The sequence below is a fragment of the Populus alba genome, chromosome 18, assembly GCF_005239225.2.
Source record: "Populus alba chromosome 18, ASM523922v2, whole genome shotgun sequence".
Classification (NCBI taxonomy): domain Eukaryota; kingdom Viridiplantae; phylum Streptophyta; class Magnoliopsida; order Malpighiales; family Salicaceae; genus Populus; species Populus alba.
In genome coordinates this window covers 7706156-7722648 of record NC_133301.1, presented here as the reverse complement: position 1 = coordinate 7722648, position 16493 = coordinate 7706156, and the positions used below count along the sequence as shown (strand labels likewise).

Sequence of the window (16493 nt, the reverse complement as noted above, 5' to 3'; positions counted from 1 at the left end):
TTAACTAATTTACGTGTCTCTATTGCTTTTTAGGCTCTGATTGATTTTTTTCGTCAATTCAAATTTATGTTAATGTTCTATGCTATTATTCGCACCTCTATCTTTATCTTTTTTATATAAAAAAAATTGGATTTTGTTTTTTTGTAAATTTACAATTATATAATTAAATTAGATTATTAAATGATTTTTTAAAAAAATACTAAGACAACAATATAATAAATTAACCTGGATAAATTCAGGTTAACCAGTTAAATTCATAATCAAAATTATAAGATCATGATAACTTTATTAAAAAAAAATTGAAAATACTCGAGCAAAACTTGAATTAAATTATCAAACTAATGAGATCTTTTTTATATGATATAATAATTTGTTTTTCTTAAAAAAAAAAAAGATAGGAAAGTGAGACTGAAATAAAAAAAAGTAAGATTAATTTTTGAAAATAATTTTTAAGTTAAATAATAAAACTATCTTTAAATAACAAAGGACTCTTTTTTAAAAAAAAAAAGTTTAAGGGACTAAAAATGCATTAAGAAAACATGTTTGGTGTATGAGACTGATAGTTAGAAGACTTTTGTTGGAGCTCTGGTGATAACGACGTGATAATAATATCTAGGAGCATAGGAAGACTTCGCCTGTTTAGCTGAAGCCTATCTTCTTTATTCAAGTCTTTATAATTACCAAGGAGATTCAATAAGTGAGGAGCTTGTAACTGTACTTCTCCTCCTTCCGGATCGATGGCGAGGCTCAACTTATTTTATCTATTTGTGACACTGTTATTATCAATTAGCTTGAGGCCATGTTATGGTCTGCCGGAGAAGACGACAAGTGCTTTGTTCATCTTTGGGGACTCCACTGCTGACCCTGGCAACAATAACTACATCAACACCACCGCCGGCATGCGAGCGGATTGGAAACCTTATGGCCAGAATGGTTTTTTTGAAGCCCCTACAGGACGCTTCTCCGATGGCCGTGTCTTTGTTGATTTTATAGGTACCTATGTGCTCCACGCATATCTCTTGACTCTCTTTTTTATATAGTCAAAGTGTCATAAATAACTAGCCAGTAGAGCTCTAAATCATCCGCGAAGCTGATTATTTTGTCATAATACCTGTTTCCCTTCAACTGGACAGCTGAGTATGCAAAATTGCCAATAATTCCTCCATTTTATCAACCGTCTGCTGATCTCACAAATGGTGTTAACTTCGCCTCGGGAGGGGCTGGAGTTCTTCCTCAGACCAATCAAGGGCTGGTAAGAAAATTAATAAGCAATCTATTGATCTACAGTCTGGTGATGCTCAAAAAGTAGGAACTTATAAATAAAAATAAAAGGTTATTTGGTGTTTGGGATAGTAGCAAATATATATTTTAACTGTTTCCAAATTCACTAAGATGATATTGAATGCCTGCAAGAAAACAGTTCTAATTTGGGAAACTTTTAGATTCTTCGATGGTAAAGTAATCTTTTAAAATAATCAAGGTAGAATAGAGTTTTTTCTAATTGTGAACCCTTTTCTTGAAGCTCTCGTAGAGGGCCTGCAAGGTTATTTTCTGGTAGCTTTGGATAAGGAATAACCTGATAAGAATATAATGGGTCTATGGAAGGTTTTTATACATCTAAAAAGATTTAGAAAAACTAAAGTTTAAGATGTAAATTAGTAGAGAAAACTAGAGTTCTTTTATGAGGTTTGACCAAAAGAAGATTGATTATTCCTCTAGACATGCCATAGAATGAAGATGTTAAAGCAATTAAAATTAACATAGAAAAAAAATACAAATAAAAGAGAGAAGGAGGCTATAGATCTCATTAATTTGTTTATTCTAAAATACTTTTTTTAATCTAAATACAAAAGAGTTTGTTTGTTTGTGTAATTGCTTCTACATTTGAAGTAACCATTGCCAAACAAGTGTTTGGTATAGTTTGAAAACACAATTTATTTTTTTATGGGCCAGTGCATTTTGAGACTAAAACGCAGGTAAAATCAAAGCATCTCTCGTCTGCTTTTCTTCTTCTACTTTGCACTGTTAATTTTTTAAAAGTGAACAATGCTTTTTTTTTTTCCTCGAAAAACTAGTGCAATGAATTAATCACTCACACCGTTCACGTTTCACGTGAAACAATTTTTTTTTTTTTTATAAAAAAAAACTAGTTTAGAGTGAATTAAATTTACTCACATTGTAATCTCAATTTTATTCCTGATAATATTTTACCTAATTTTATTGTACGCTTAAAAATCATGGAAACTGTAGTTCTTCTCGGATGAATTTTGTATGTAATGGAATTGTAGATAGTTTAATGGAACAATAAAAAAATATTTTATATAATATATTATTTATTTCATGATATAATAGTAGTAGTTAAATCTATAGTGTTTAAATTTAAAACCATTAATATTAATATTTATATTTTATGGTTATTTTATAACCTCAATTTAAAAAGCATTCTTAACCAAACACATTAAACTACTTTTTTTTCAACCTCAATTTTAACCATAGTTTTAAACAAACATATATAAATATCAAATCAACCTCAACTAAAAGTATTTTTTTTTAATTTTTTTTTCAAACCACAACTACAAAAAACTATATATAAGTTAAAATAAAAACATTATTCTACCCTTGATAAATAAAACAAGATAAATGTATTATTTAATATCTCCCCTTAAATTCACAATGTAGTAGCTACAAGTATCGAGAGTTTGCCAACTAGAAAACAAAAATAAGAAATGGAATGCGACTTGGTAAAAAAAATCTTACAATCTGCAAGGAAGAAAGAAAACAAAAAGGCAAAGTAATGATGCCATGCTTAAGATGATGTCGAGTAAGATGACAATTGATCTCAATATGCTTAGTTCGTTCATGAAAAACCGAGTTTCTAGCATTCTAAATAGAACTCTGGTTGTTACAATACATATGAGAAGGACGAGAAAGTGAAACTCTCATATTCGTAAGTAACCAACGTAACCAAATAATCTCTTTAGTAATAGATGTCATAGCACGATATTCTGCTTCGGTTGAGGATTGAGAAACAATAGATTGTTTCTTGCTCTTCCGAGAAATAAGAGAATCACCTAAAATGATATAGATGCTTATAACAGACTTGCGATCTGTGTGATCAATGTCATAATCAACATCAGAGTATGCACGCAATTCAAAGAAAGAAGTGAATGAAAGTAAAAGACTCTAAAAGACTATACCCTGAAGATATCTTAAAATATGAAAAATAACTACTCAAAGAACAATAGTCAACAAACTGACTAACAACATATACAATATTTGGACAAGTAATGGTGAGATATAGTAAGCTCTCAACAATAGTATAATATAAAGTAGGATTTGCCAAAGGTAAACCATTAGAAGAAGAATACCTTGCGTTAACTTCAATAGGAGTATCTACACTCTTGTAATCAGGAAATCTAGCCAGTTCAAGAATATATACAACATATTTCGACTGAGAAAGAAGGTAACCTCTAGGTGAGTAAGCTACCTAAATACCCAGAAAATATCAAAGATAACCAACATCCTTCATTTTAAATTGTCTAACCCATTTTGTGTTCAAAATTGAGATACCATCAATGTCATCACTAGTAATAATTATATCATCAACATATAAGGACAAAGTGATACAACCTACATCAGTGCATTTAATTAAAAGAGCAGAATCATGACTACTAGAAACAAATCCAAGAGACTAGATTAAAACATAAAATTTCTCAAACCAAGCACGAGGTGCTTGTTTGAGACCATATAATGCTTTCTTGAGCTTACAAACATATTCAGAGTCATGTGAAACACTAGGAGGAAGCGTCATGTAAACTTCTTCTTAATGATCTCCATTCAAGAAGACATTTTTAACATCAAGTTGAGAGATATACCATTGATGAACTGAACCTATAATAATAAGAGTAAAAATAATAGTCATTTTTGCAATATGGGTAAATGTCTCCTCATAATCCATACCATATTGTTTAGAGTATCCTTTTGCAACTAACCTAACTTTATATCGCTCAATAGACCCATCAAAATTAGTCTTGATTTTATCACCCGACAACAACCAACAACACTCTTACTAAGAGGTAGAGGAACCAAATCCCAAGTATCTGTTTTATACAAAGCAAAAAGTTTCTCATCATAACTTGCTGCCAAAGAGGATAAAAAATCTCCTTTTTATAGGAAGAGGGCTTAGAGAGATAATGAATATAAGCTAAAAAGGAAGTAAATGATAAAGAATGAGCAAAATCTAGTAGTTTTGTGGACTTATGAATACGTATGGATTGATGTAGAGGTGGATCCACAATCTCAGATGAAGCTTGAAGGGTTGTAGATGAGAATGAAACTTCAGGTGTGCCAAATAGTAAATACTTGTAGATTGATGAGTATAAATTGGGTTGAAGGTATCTGAGGTACTAGGAACGTAAGATGATAAAACTATTAGAATCCTCAAAAAAAGGATCTATACTAATAAGATCAGATGTGGTAAAGTTATGAGTAGTGGATGAAATGGAAAAGAAAGGTATATACTCAAGAAAGTCAACATGAGGAGACATAAAGTTTCTGAGTTATTGGATCAAAACAATAATACCTCCTTTTACCTTCACCATAACCCAAAAAAACACAAATAGTATATCGAGAGGACACTTTACTGTGCTCTACATGACGACGAAGAACGAAACAAGTACAACTAAAAACTCTAAAGGAGGAATAATCAAGGACGTACTTATATAACTTTTCAAAATGAGATAAACTTGAATTATGAGAAGATATAAATGTATTAATCAAATTTACAGTAGTAAGGATAACTTTTTTCCAAAACTCACTAGGAATAGAAGCAAACAATATGAGAGAACGAGCAGTTTCGATAATATGCCTATGTTTTCTTTCAACAACTCCATTTTGCTCATGAGTATCTGTAAATGAAGTTTGGTGAATGGTTACATCTAAGGTAAGCAACTGAAAAAATTTATTAGAGGTATATTCTCCATCCAAATCACACCTAAAGCATTTGATTATAGCAGAATGTTGAGTTTTGACAAGAGCTCGAAAGGTTGTATACATCTCAAAGAATTTAAAATGATATTTTATTAAATAAACCTAACAATAAAAAGTATGATCATCAATAAATAAAACATAATATCAAGACCCTCCTTTTATGACAACAGGAGAAGGTCCTCAAACATCAAAATGAATCAAGTCAAATGGTGAATAAGAAATATAAATACTTCGATTAAAAGGTAAAGCAAAAAATTTTGCTAGTTTACATCCACTACAATCAGAAATATCACAAGTTTGCAAATTTCCTAAAACTCTTGTTGATGCTAAAAATCTCAAACGAGAAGATGAAACATGACCTAGACAAAAATGTCATAAATAAAAACTAGAAAATGAAGGACTTAAATGAAAAGAAGACAAATCAATAGTAGTATTTGCAGCGGCGGCAACTAACACTTTTAACTCATCCAAAATATATAGTTTATTCTCTCTATGGATTATCCCAATCAACTTCCGAGACTATAGATCTTGTACATAACAAAAAGAAGAAGAAATGACTAAATCACCAGAATCAAATAATTGACCAACAGAAGCAAGATTCAATTTAAGTTAGACCTACACTACCTTGGACTTGGCTCACTGCAAAGTCCAAGCATATTGGGTCTGGTATCCGTGCCAAACCCATGCCATATTGGACTTGGCCAACTGCCAAGTCCAAGTACATTGGACTTAGCTGACCATCAAGTTTAAGCGTATTGGGTTTGACATGTGTGCCAAACCCACATTACCTTGGACCTTGCTTGGAATTGGTTGACTGCCAAGCTCAAATGCCTTGAACTTGGCTGACTGCCAAGCATAAACGTATTATATCTAGCATGCGTGCCAAACCAATGCCACCTTGAATTTGGCTAACTATCAAGTCCAAGTACATTAGACCTTGGACTTGGCAGACTGCCAAGTCCAAGCGTATTGGTTTTGGCATGCATGCCACACCCATATTAACTTGGACTTAGCTGACTGTCAAGCCCAAGTGTACTGAGTCTAACATGCGTGTCAGACCCCCGCTACCTTGGACTTAGTGCATTGCCAAGTCCAAGCGTATTGGGTCTGGCATGCATGCCAGACTAGTGTTATCTTGGAGTTGGCAGTACGCCTTGAACTTAGCTAACTGTCAAGTTCAAGCATATCAGATCTACTTGCCGAACCCGTATATTTTAAAAAATAAATAAATAAAGCTAACTCATCAATTACCTATCCAATCATTGGGCTGGAGATGGAATTGGGGTTTGCACCAATTCAAAGTGAAAGAGTTTCTTAACTTGTTGCTTTCACTATTAGGTGATTGACCTTCAGACACAGTTAAGATCTTTTGAAGAGGTGCAAAAGTCATTAACAGAAAAGCTAGGAGAAGCAAAGGCAAAAAGCTCTTTTTATCAGAGAGGCAGTTTATTTCATCAGTGTTGGAAGCAACGATTACGTGGCAGGTTATCTAGGTAATCCGAAAATGCAAGAATATTTTATGCCTGAGGTGTATGTTGGGATGGTCATTGGAAACTTGACAAATGCAATTCAGGTGAACCTTCTAATTAACTACATTTAATACTTCATCTATATGGTAATTAACTTGAGGTTCAATTGATTAATGTTAATTGTGTTTGTCCTTTTTATTTAGGTGTTGTATGAGAAAGGAGCCAGAAAATTTGGATTTCTCAACATGCCTCCTTTAGGTTGCATGCCACTCATGAGAGCTAGGAACCCCAAGTCTAGTGAAGGCGGTTGCTTTGAAGCAGCTTCTGGTCTTGCATTGGCACACAATAATGCTTTGAATGCTGTACTCACAAGCCTCGAGCAACTGTTGAAAGGTTTCAAGTATTGCAATTCTGATTCCTATACCTGGCTTTATGATAGAATTAATAATCTTGCAAGCTATGGTATGTGTGTTCTCCTTGATTAAAGTAGTGTGGTGCATAATTTATTTAAGAAGAGTAACGTAGGCTCTATTGCAATATAATGTGATAGTATGTTGCTTGGATAAGTTAATTTTAATTACTTACAAGAAAAGTAATTGTTATTCACCCAAAATCAAGGTTTCAAAGAGGGGGTGAATGCTTGCTGTGGAACTGGACCCTATGGCGGTGTCTACAGCTGTGGAGGCAAAAGGATGCCCGTGGAATTCCAGTTATGCGATAACGCTGATAATTATATTTGGTGGGATTCTGGCCATCCAACAGAGAGGATCCATGAGCAAATCGCCAAGACTTTATGGAAAGGTGGACCTTCAGTAGGGCCATACAAGCTAGAAGACCTCTTTTTCGACAAGGAAAGGCTCACAATAGCTGACATATTGGATGCCCCTGATGAAGAACACTTCCAACACTGAAGTTCTACTTGCCTTTATAGTCCAATCAACTTCTCAACGGCGTGTGGGTATAAAGGAATGCATATACATTACTCAGAGGGTGTCTGAGAGTGGCTTTCATCATTTGCTAGTCATTTTACCACATACCAAACTGCTATGTTGTATGAATAAATGAAAAATGTTATTGGTGTAAATAAAGCAGCTACAAGGACTTGCCTAACATTGAATCCCATGTAGCTATCCTTGTTTGACCATCTAAGAAAATGTTTTCATCGCTTGAGTTGGCTTCTTTTCCATACAAGGGTGGACGAAATATCATCTTTGCCAACTTGTCCTCATGTTCTTGTTTCTTCAGAACCTCAGAAAAGGATTCTTGCAAAAAAGCCCTAAAATTAATCTTTCTTGTTGGGTAAAAAAAGCTCGAAACCCCAAGAGAATGAATTTTTGGTGATGATTAGCTCCCCCATCCAAAGACTTGGATCAGTTTATATAATGGCAATAGCAGGTCTACTTTGCTGACTCTCTCTCAAGTCTCACCAATAAGAATTTTGCACACGTTGTACAATACAAAGAATTGAATTTTGGGAGGAGGGTGATAACGAAACAGACGGATTGGAAAATTGTACGACTTAAAATGTTATCCGCACCGTTTTGTGTAAAGTGTTTTTTTCAAAAAATAAATTTTATTTTATTTTTTAAAAAAGTTTCTTTATCTTTTTCGTGTTTTGATATATTAATATTAAAAATATTATAAAAAATAATCAATTCCATAATATTAAAAAATTTATAAAATATATTATTATAACCATCTCTTGCTTTTAAAAATTATAAAAAAATAAATGAAAACTAAAAAATATATTATTATAACCATCTCTTGCTTTAATAAACTATAAAAAAATAAGTGAAAATAAAAAATCCAAAAAGACATGTACCTTGATATCATGACCCATTATAAGCACTAATTTATGGTCATGTAATATAATAAAAGCATAATAAATCATACTAATACTAAAACAAGTATAGAATTTATACTTCAAATAAAACTAATTTAAAATAAATTATTTATCAAAACTCTTATAATATAACAAAAGTAAAATTTTTATTGTTTTTTAATGATTAATTGTTTGTCCTTGAGACTTTATTACTTCTCATTTAGTGCAAAATAATTTTCTTCAATAATTTTTTTTCAAAATTCTAAAAAACACCACTTTGTTTACGTGTACTCCTAAATAAGTTCAACAAACCAAGAGAATTGTGATTAATAATCTCTCTACAATGACTAAACCTAAACTCTAGATTGTGAAAAAAAATAATGAGAGGAAATAGAGTTTTAAATCCAGAAGAGCAAAGATGAAAATAGGTGAAGAATATTGCAAGAAAAGCATAAGATTCTAACAAACACCATTTTATTTAGATGCACTATGAGGTTCAAACAAACCAAGGAAATTGGAATTAATAATCTCTATAGAATGACTAAACCTAAGCTCTAGAATAGAAGAAAAAAAAAATAATGAGAGGAAACAAAGCCTTAAATCTAAAAGAGCAAAAGATGAAAATATGTGAAGAATAAACGCAAGATTTCTAACAACACCACTTTGTTTAGATGCACTTCTAAATTGAGGTTCAACAAACTAAGAGAATTGTACTTAATAATCTCTCTATAATGACTAAACCTAAGCTCTAGATTAAAAAAAACAAAAAAAAAAAAAAAAAAAAAAAGAGGAAACGGAGCTTTAAATCCAGAAGAGCAAAGATGAAAATAAATGAAAAATAGCGTAAGAAAAGCGCAAGATTGTAATAACACCACTTTGTTCCTAAATAAGGTTCAACAAACTAAAGAAAATTGTACTTAATAATATCTCTATAATGACTAAAATCTAAGCTTTAGATTAGAAAAAATAATAATGAGAGGAAGTAGGGCTTTAAATTCAAAATAGCAAAGCTGAAAATAGGTGAAGAAGCACACAAGAGTTCTATGAAAAAAACCAACCCTAAAACACTCTTATTCAACCCCTCCTTTTTATCAATGATTTTAGGAGCCAAAAAAAATTAATACAATCCATCCATTGTTAGATTTGATTACTCTTTAAAAAACAAAATTTACACCTAAATATTTTTTTTTATTTAAATCATGTTTTTTTTATTTTCCTGGTTTTATCGAAAATATTATATAACTTAATTTTCCATTTGAACCTAGATCTTGACATCCTTAGTCAACTAGATAAATTGGGACAATATTAATCCATCAAATGTTTTAGAGATTTTTATTCATAATATGATACCTACAACACTCAAGTCTTTCATATCAAACTTATTAGTTATTATTTTCTTGGTAGACTTGATCATATAATTATTGTTGCTCAAAATAAACATATCATTCGTATAGAGTCATACAATGGCATAACATTCATCTATGTTTTTCACATAAACACATTTATCAACTTCTTTGATTTTGAACTCATTTGACAATATAACCTTGTTAATTTTGTTGAGCAATTATTTAGATAGTTTACATCTTTTGTTGTCTAAAACCTTTAACAACAAGTCTATATTTATATTTGTCAATAATTCCATTAGATTTTATACTCATTTTAAAGATTCATTAGTGGCATAATGGTTTAGTTCCAAGAGAAAGATTCATTAGTTTCCATGTATGATTATTCATAATTGATTCAACTCTACTATTAACTGTCACTTTCTAATAGGAATCTTTAAGACAAGAAATTTTCTTATTTTTTAGGTTTATTTCTAACAGGTATGTTAAAAAAATTCAAACCAAACATTTTTTGGTTGTTATTTCCTTTTTACTCCTTTTATGCTCAACTTTATCATTTTATAATTAATGATTATTACTTGAGCTAGCCTCAATTGTTCTCTTAAATGAATAATTTTTTTTGTGCTTCCTTAAACAGAAACACATCTTTAAAGAATGTATCATTCATTGATTCCATAATAGCATTATGATAAATATTCTCAATAATTAATTTGTGTATAAGAAATTAATATGCACTACTATTGTAAGCATATTTCATATTACACAATTTATAGTTCTAGATCCTATCTTGATTTTTTTTTTTGGATCAGATACTGTCATATTTGCAAGACAACCTTATATTTTGAGGTAATTGTATAAAGGTATTCTATATTTTCATAATTCTTATGTGTTTTCTCTAGCTTCTTGTGGAGTACTTTGTTAAGTATATAATTGGCAATCAGAATTGTCTACCCTCATAAGTTTCTAAGGTGCTTATAAACTTATTAACATGGCATTCATTATTTTTTTAAAGTTCAATTCTTACATTCTACAATGCTATTTTGTTTACGTGAATAAGGAGTGGTATTTTAGTAGATAATATCATTTTGGGGATAGAATTTATCAAGTGGTGCTTCATATTCTCTACTTTTATCATTTTTTTATTACTTTTATTTTCTTATTAAGTTGATTTTCAATTTTATTCTTGTAATGCTTAAATATTTCAAGAGACTCATCATTATTTCTAAGAAAATAGATATAACAATACCCATGCAATCATCTATAAAAATAATACAATAGTTTTCCTCACCTTTAGTTTGTATAAACTTTAAATCACTAATATTCGAGTGAATTAAACCTAGAGGTTCACTACTTGTTTTAATTGAATGAAAAGAAGTTTTTGTGAATTTAGATTCTACACAATCCTCACATTTATGATTTTTCTAAAAAAAATACTTCATAATAAATCAATATTTATTAACCTTTACATAGAATTATAATTCACAATACCTAACTTGTTGTGCTATAAGTCACAAGACTCAAGCAAGTAAGAAGAATTGACATCATCATTATCATCATCATCATCATCATCATTATTATTATCCATAGTTACAGTAGTCATTACATTCATTTTGAAGAAGTCGCCTCTAAGATTTATTATCCTATTATATGAACATTTAGCTTTTCGAGAGTACAAATTTATTACTCTAAAAAACCAATTTAAAATTATTTTTGCTCAATAATAAACCAAATATTAATGTCACTTTCTCTACAATGATGACAAGAGAAAGAGAATCGATGAATAGTTAATGTTGATCCTAAGTTGTTGAAACCCTCAAACACCTTTTGAGCCTTTGAAATTCTTTTCTTTCATAGCCATAAACCATAGCCTGCATTAAGTGCTTTTAAAAGCCCTTTTTAATCAAGCAAGCAACTTGAACCGATAAATGGCGCTCTCAAAATTGGAAGAGCTTTTCTATAAGGGTCGTGGCTTCATGAATTAAGCTACTGGTCATTATGCATGTTGATAAAATTATTGCTAAAAAAACAAAACAGTTTTCCTTGATGAATCCTCAAGTTTTGACTTGAGCCTGTTGTTTTCCTTCAAATTCACAGAAGGTCACCTCATCGCAGACCATCAAAAGATATATCCAAAATCAGAGTTTAAAAAAGAACCATGGGAAAGACCATTTTAATCTTGCAACGGGTCGTTTTCTATTTTCAAAATACAAGAAAATCGAAGGACTACGTTGAATGACGTGTGTTGGGTCTTTAACCAAAGAAGCTTGAATTTAAAAAATACTTTTCAAAAAACTGATATCTCTTCTGATTTCATCTCAAACAACTAGACTTTGAATAAACATGATCTTTGAAATATGAGATTTGATTCCAGAACAAGAAAGATTTCCAAACAAGAACATCAATTAAGTTTGCAAAATCCTTACAAAAATGACATCAATTTCCCGACACTCCTTGAAACGTTGACCACCTTGGGGGCAATACAGTGGGCCTTTAGAAGAAAAACAAACAACATTCTGATCAGCTGGGGTCAAAGAAAGAATCAGAGGATGAGTCATCAAAGTACATGAAAGTTATGTTTAGCATCTGACAATGACAAAGGAAGACCTTTTTTTAGTATAAACTGATGAACGAGCATTCATATCATTGCTAGGGCCAATATTGTTCAAGGACAATCCATGATCTAGTGCACTTCAGCAGCAATTGATGAGCAACGCTGCACTAGAAAGATATTTTCATATCTTCATCTTGGGTTACCCTCTGAAACATAGCTATGACTCCTGAATGATGTTATCGGGTGAGTGCATTTGAATGAACATCGAACATATGCATACCACTAAGATTGACTATGGGACCATCTATTCTGAAGCTCAAATCCGCACTTCACCGCATGAATATGGGTGATAACATGAAACATCATTGATGATGCCAAAGCAGTTATTTTCACGATCTGATTTGACAAGCTAAGAGGAATCCATAGAGAAATACATCGCGCTTACAATGATGAGCTGTTTACTGCAAAGCATGAGATTCATGTCTGGATGACTTGGCAGTTCCATGAAGGCTGGTGACCATACATACTTGAATGGTGTTTCAACCGAAGGCAAGTTCATGACTGATTAACAATATTGATGGGTGTTGGCATGATGTACACAATCAATCAAAGGATAAGTCTCAGAAGAAGCCAGGAGAGAAAATCCTTCATGATGAATCAAGCAGTACCACACTTGGGGGGCAGGGTCAAGCTTGATGAAAGATGCAAGCAGTAATTGTCGAAGACAGCCCGGGATGGGCACTGCATTTACAGCTGAGTGGATGGCTAGCACATGAATGAGCCAATGCATCGGAAGAACAAAGAAAGCTTTGGGATACAAACAAGGGCACCCTTTGACGATGGAGCATCAAAGAGGGGGGACCTATATTTCAAATCAGGTAAGGATGCATGCATATCATTTAACCTCAAAAAAAAAAAAAAAAACACACCATTTGCACATATTTTTGAATTGTTACAGGAAAAACCTTAATGAGGTCCAGCAAGATGGTGGAAAAAGAAGGAAGCATTGTGGTGATAATAATAAAGAATCGGTTTTGATCATGGAATAAAAAGAAGATGGGATGAACCTTACCATTAGGAAAATCCCAAAGAAATGAAAAGATCAACCTTGCAATCGGGAAGCCTCGAGTTTTCAACCCTTGCAGTCCAGAAACACCGAGTTTTCAAACCCTATGATCGGGAATTATCAGGAAGCACCAAGTTTTCCAGCCTTTCTTCTGTCATCCCCTCAGGATTTCGCCAGGTAAGTCCTATTTTTCACACTTGTCATATCACATCTTCCACTTGGGTTGGTCACCCCTTTACAATGAGACCACACTTCATATTTTTTCCATCTGGGTAGGTCATCCATTACAATGAGACCGTAGTTTTTCATATTTTTTCCATCTGGGTAGGTCACCCATTACAATGAGACCGCATTTCACATTCTTTCCATCTGGGTAGGTCACCCATCATAATAAGACCGTTTTTCCTATTTTTCCACTTGGGTAGGTCACCCATTACAATGAGACCAACATTTTTTTTGGGTAGGTCACACATTACAACGCGACCACTTCTCCATGTTTTTTTTTACTTGGGTAGGTCACCCATTACAATGAAATCATTCTTTCCCCTGGGTAGGTCACCCATAAGAATGAGACCACTCTTCCTCTTTTCCACTTGGGTAGGTCACCCATCACAATGAGACCATCATTTTTTTTCTAGGTAGGTCACCCATTAGAATTAGACCATTCTCCATGTTTTTATTTGGGTAGGTCACCCATTACAATGAGATCATTCCTCCTCCTGGGTAGGTCACCCATAAGAATGAGACCACTCTTCCTCTTTTCCACTTGGATAGGTCACCCATCACAATGAGACCATCATTTTTTTTCTAGGTAGGTCACCCATTAGAATGAGACCATTCTCCATCTTGTTTTTTACCTGGATAGGTCACCCATAATAATAAGGCCATTCCTCCCCCTGGGTAGGTCACCCATAAGAATGAGATCACTCTTCCTCTTTTCACTTGGGTAGGTCACCCATCACAATGAGACCGCCATTTTTTTTCTGGGTAGGTCACCCATTAGAATGAGACCATTCTCCATCTTTTGTTTACCTGGGTAGGTCACCCATAAGAATGAGGTCATTCCTCCCCTTGGGTAGGTCACCCATAAGAATGAGACCACTCTTCCCCCTTTCCACTTGAGTAGGTCACCCATCACAATGAGACCACCATTTTTTTTTTCTGGGTAGGTTCACCCCATTAGAATGAGACCATTCTCCATCTTTTTTTTTTACCTGGGTAGGTCACCCATAATAATGAGGCCATTCTTCCCCCTGGGTAGGTCACCCATAAGAATGAGACAACTCTTTCCTTTTTCTTGGGTAGGTCACCCATTACAATGAGACCACAATTCATATTCTTTTCATCTGGGTAGGTCACCCATCATAATGAGACCATTTTTTCACATTCTTTCCACCTGGGTTGGTCACCCATTACAATGAGACCACTTTTTACACATTCTTTTTTTCTAGTTGAATGAGGTCGCCAGATGGGATCTCATGTAGCTTTGGTTAAAGGGAATCTCCATATGAGATTTCAGGTTGACCGAGTTACACACATTCTTTGGTTTTGGTTAAAGGAAGTCGCCAGATGGGATCTCAGGATAATAAAAAAACAGAGAGATAAAGAGAGAGAAAAAAAAATAACAGAGTAAGGTTTTTTAGATGAAGTGGATAGGATCTCAGGATAATAAAAAAACAGAGAGATAAAGAGAGAGAGAAAAAAATAACAGAGTAAGGTTTTTTAGATGAAGTGGATTATTGAGCAAAACAAAAAGTACAAGTTTTTCTTTACAAAGCTTACTATGCAAAACATTGAGGATTTTTGCTTCGTAAGCATTGTAAAGAGGGGGCATCTGTTGCTACCCATTTTTTGACCCATGTTTTTGATATATTTTCAAAAAAATTAAAAAATAGAGAAAAACAAAGAAAATCCAAAAAAATATGTTTTTTAATATATTTTCGTCATTTTAGCATTTTCAACGTCGTCTAGAAAAGAATTTAATTTTTTAAGGGTCTTTCAAACGCGTTCGACTTTTCACGTGTCATTTTTAAAATTATTTATTTTCCTCATCGAGTCGACGTTGATATTGCTCGTTTTCAAAAAATACAAAAAAATTAAGAAAAGATCAAATTTACAAAAAGAAAGAAATTGAGGGACCAATTTGAAAACCTATCAATATTTCCACCTATAAATACTGGGTTCCTCAACACATTCAGAGGGGGGTAATTTTGACAACATTAGAAAAAATACAAAACCTAAACCTAAACCCATTTTTTTAAAAGAGACCGAACCAACCGCGGGCAACAATGGATCTCTTCTCCATCTCCTCCGGCCAGACCCGACAAAAGCCTAGCAGCCGACGCCTCCCCCATTGGTCATACAATCGACCACCTGAAACAGAGAAGGGGAAACAAAAAGGAGAAGAACCGATCTGTAGAGTAGCCGATCCGAAACGGAGAAAAAGAAAAATCGAAGCAGATATCAAAAACAAAGGAAATAAAATCGAAAATCAACTGTTGTTGCGCTTGTGGTTGTTTTTGCAGGTTGCCACCGGCAAGGAAAGTGAAGAGGGGGAGAAGCTATAACAGATCCCCCCGTCGGTTGATTTTGCGGCGGCGCGTGAGCCCACGCGCCGCTAGTGACGGTGGCGTGTGGGGAGACGCGCCACCACTGTTGCTGAGATGGCAGAAGGTCTTCAATGCAATTTCTGGAGTTTAGGGACTATTTTGTAACTTTTAAATTATGTAATGTACTTTTGTTTAGTGTTTAGTTTTTTATGATTTTGTAATGTGATGTACAAAAAGAAAAGGAAAAGAAAAGAAAGAGAAAATAATAATAATAAAAAAGGGGGATGTGTGTGTTGGTGTATTTTTTTTATGTATGTTATTGAGGAAAAAAAAAGGAATTTTATATTTTAATTTTATATGCAGAAATATAAAAGAAAAAAAAAAGAAAAGAAAAAAAAAGAAAAGTACAGTGAAAATGAAATATGTGTTTTATATTTTGATTATTTTTTTTGTATGGTAAAACTACAAGGATTAAAGAAGAATTTAATATTTTGATTGGATCAAGGTCAAGAAGTATTAACTTATACGTAAGTTGTATTTCTAATATTTGATGAAAAGACAATTATTAAAACTTCTTTAACGCATCAAATTCGCAAAGCAGCTTACCTCAGGTAGGGTGCGTTAGGGGTGCTAATACCTTCCCTAACCACAACCAGTCCTTTACCCGAATATCTGACAAGACCAGTACGTCCGGTTTCCTAGTA

The 16493-nt window shown here is 33.1% G+C and overlaps 1 pseudogene; it reads left to right on the top strand.

The window, feature by feature from the left end:
- Positions 1-606: 606 nt before the first annotated feature.
- On the top strand, positions 607-7628 carry LOC118056704 (GDSL esterase/lipase 5-like; annotated as a pseudogene).
- Positions 7629-16493: the final 8865 nt, after the last annotated feature.